Raw genomic sequence first — 3,957 nt, forward strand, 5'->3', positions numbered from 1 at the left:
GGCACCATTTTAAGTGCCCTACTTTTAACTCTTTCCATCAATCAATTATTATGTTATATTTTCAGTTGAGGGCACAATGTTGTGACGTAATTTGGGTATGTGTGTTAATCTAGTCTGACTAGAAACGTCTCACAGAAATTGCCATTTTTGGAGCGTTCTCAGTTTTGAGGGGAGCGACAGCCCCGTCGCACCCTTCTCCTACCCCCACAGAATGACGTCCTTTAAGGTAAACAATACTCAATACAAGTGCTCTGTCTCAAACTGAAACTACATACAGTTCAGTGTAAAATAATTTAACTAAGTCTACCTCATCTTGCTCAACTACAAAATGCATTTTCTTGTCATACTATAATATTATAATTCAAATGAAATATAAAACGATAGAACAATTATTTCACAAGCTTAACAATAGGGACTCCTTAGTAGCCGTGGTTCTAATTAGGTCTTAAATTGGTCAAGAGATGAAGCTATAAACTAAATGTTTGTACTTGAAAAACAAAAAAGAATCATCAGTAGCCGCAGCTGTAATTAGGTCTCAAATTGATAAAGAGGTGGAGATATGAGCTAAAAAATTGTACTTGGAAAAAACTTTAGAGATGTTCTGTAGGCCGTTATACCGTGACTAAAATTGAGAACAATAAAGCGAGAAGTTCACAAATTTCGTACCTTCTTTCTACATATTAAAAATCTAAGATTTTATCAGATTACTTCGACATTTACGCGAATATTCACTGAATAGAGATCTGCATTGACTTATACTGGCGAAAATAAATTTTTTAAAATTGTCTAAGTACATGTTTAGATTAGTAATCTATGGGTTTTCGTAGCTGAGATATAGATAACTACGTCGCAGCATGACTACCGAAACGGTGGAGCAGTATTTACTTAAAAATAAAAAACAACAACATGTTACAGGGTTATAAAAGCGCTACTTTCTTCAAATGTATTGTCAGTATTCTCCTAACCAAAATGCAACGTGATGCAACTCACAGCCCCAGAACTCTGAAGAAGGATTTACTTCGAACTCTACATAATGGAAGAAAGTGAATCAGGAAGTGTCACATACCATCAAGAATGTGTGGAAGCAGTTTGCTGGTTAAATGTACTCCATGATATTGAAAACCGATATAGACTATATATTATATGTATTGCCGATAGGGAGATCTGTTTATTTGAATGAGATATCTGGAAAACAGTCGCATGTTCTCCTTTACAGATAATCCTCTAGTTGTAACAGGTCCTATTCCAAAAAAAAACACGAAAAAATAATCTCTATTCTTGTTGTTATTTATGACATCATCAAATAAGCTGAATCGTATTCATTGGATGAGGCTTTATTAAATTCCTTCGCTAAATTGTTGTTTGAGTGATGGATAACGTGATTTAGAGAATCTGGAGAAATCCAACAGTTAGAAGTTTTCTAAATTATATGGTTTGATGTGGTGAAAACTTGCATTTAACAATAGCACCCTTCCCCAGCTTGATGATTTACATTATTGGTCGATACACACTACTATGTGGCTGCTTACTAAATTTCTAAGTTCGAAGGACTTAAGTGTGGTGATCTCTAACTGCACATAATTATGAAGTACTATGTGACTGAACAAAAATTGACCAGCTGTTTTCTGAATCTCCCGATGTTCTACGAAAACTACAGTTCCCAGTTGATTTGATGTATGGTTCTTCTCCCACTTCAGTTGCACCGCAACGCCAACAGAAGTGTTTATTTATCGCAAGAACTGATGCACATGAATATGGAAGCCAGAATTTAAGTAAAATGGCTGTTACATCATTTATAGCTCTGATATTTAAGTGTAGTATGTAAACAATTTGGTTTCGGTTGAACTCATTTGTATGTTGTATTCAGACAGTTTAATTTTTTTTTCGTGAGAAAACCACAATTGAATAGAGTTTAGTTGTGAATAACACTATCTTGTGAGAAAATAAGTTTTAAAGTAGTACTTTTATTTTTCTGTCTTTATGTAGCTTCAGTGATTAGTCAAGAAATTGGTTAAAACACACTCACTCAGATCGTTTCATAAAATTATCTAACTGCTATTATGTCAATAAATGAAAAGTAACATGAACTTCGTATTGGAACTGACCGTGACATTATGTAACGCCCTCATGGCTGAAAGGGCGAACATATTCAGTGACGAGGATTCAAACCCGCGTCTCTCAGAGTGAAAGTGTCTTAATCAACAAACAATGACAGGCTTTATATAAATGGAAAATTATTTTACATTGTATACACATATCCTTGTATGGTGTGGCATATGCTGAACAACATAATAAGGGGTTAAAAGTTGAAATTGAAAAAAACTATGTTTAGAATTGAAGGGTACTAGATTTTTGGTCGGACTATAGTTTTTTTTTTTTTCGCGCAAAGCTACTCGAGGCTATCTGTGCTAGCTGTCCCTAACTTAGAAGTGTAAGACTAGAGGGAAGACAGCTAGTCATCACTACCCACCGCCAACTCTTGGGCTTCTCTTTTACCAACGAATAGTGGGATTGACCGTAACATTATAACGCCCCTCGGCTGAAAGGGCGAGCATGTTTGAAGCGACGGGGATGCGAACCCGCGACCCTCGGATTACGAGTCGCACGCCTTAACACGCTTGGCCATGCCGGGCCTCGGACTATAGAATCAAGTATTTCACTATCTGGAGTTATAAACAAACGCAACAAAGTTTATTTTACAAAATAATTATTCAAGAGTCAAAGTTTGAACTGATTCTTCATAATTAGCGAAATAAATTAAATAAATTAGTAACTTGCCTGTCTTAGAATGAGAATGTTCGAAAATCCAGTTTGTATTACACACGTTTAAACACTTATACACATATATCAGTTTGTAGAAGTGGATCTAGAAAATGCGTTTTGATAAACAGGCTAGAAGATAATATATACATAGCATTCCTCTGGCCCAACATGGACAGGTGGTTAGGGCACTCTACTCATAATCTGAGGGTCCTGAGCTCGAATCCCCGTAATACCAAACATGTTCGCCCTTTCAGCAGTGGGAGCGTCATAATTTGACCATTTATCCCACTATTTGTTGGTAAACGAGTAGCCAACAGCTGGCGATGGTCTTATACTGCTAAATTACAGACGGTTAACACAGATAGCCCTCATGTAGCTTTGTGCAAAATCACAAACAAACAAGTATCCATCTGTCCCTCACTTCTAGCCCCTCTCTAGTATAGCGGTAAGTCTCCGGATTTACACCGCTAAAATCAGGGGTTCGATTCCCCTCGGTAAGCTCAGCAGATGGCCCGATGTGGCTTTGCTATAAGAAAAATACACTCACTTCTAAAATGGCTGTGGTAGAAAACTAAAGTATTGTTACTACTTCATTTTTTGTATGTACAAAATAAACAGTAATACGCTTTGCAACGATTAAGTTAGTATTGACCTTTTTAATATCTATTCTACAAAATCAACTAATAAATATACCTTACGAAATCACAATATATATAATATAAAGGAAACATTAATTTTAAAGCTGTGTCAGAACAAGAAATATCTTTCTACTGGTAAATGTTTATATAAAAGAGCTTAGAGAAATTTGCACAAAAGACTATTGATAAGTTTGTTTCTTATTTTGCTTAAACCACAATATATTATGTCCAAGTTGGAAACGAACAGCATTGAATTTAAAGAGTAAAACTTGTTTTTCATCTGCAGCGAGCTGTTCCTATAAATATAACATATTGTTAATCTTATGTTCATAAAATACTGTCACTGACAAACAATTATTATCGGAAAAATAATACATTTTTCTCATTATGAGCTGGTTATAACAATAACCTCTTATTGAATTGGTACTTTTCTAACTAAAATGTATCGTGATGTCACTGAAAATGTGTGCGGAATACTGACCAATTATTGTCAATGCTCACTAAACAGATTTTTTATTGCTAGCTGCCCAACAAAAAATGAAAAAGTCTTTATGTT

This window comes from Tachypleus tridentatus, chromosome 1, assembly GCF_004210375.1.
Source record: "Tachypleus tridentatus isolate NWPU-2018 chromosome 1, ASM421037v1, whole genome shotgun sequence".
Lineage (NCBI taxonomy): Eukaryota > Metazoa > Arthropoda > Merostomata > Xiphosura > Limulidae > Tachypleus > Tachypleus tridentatus.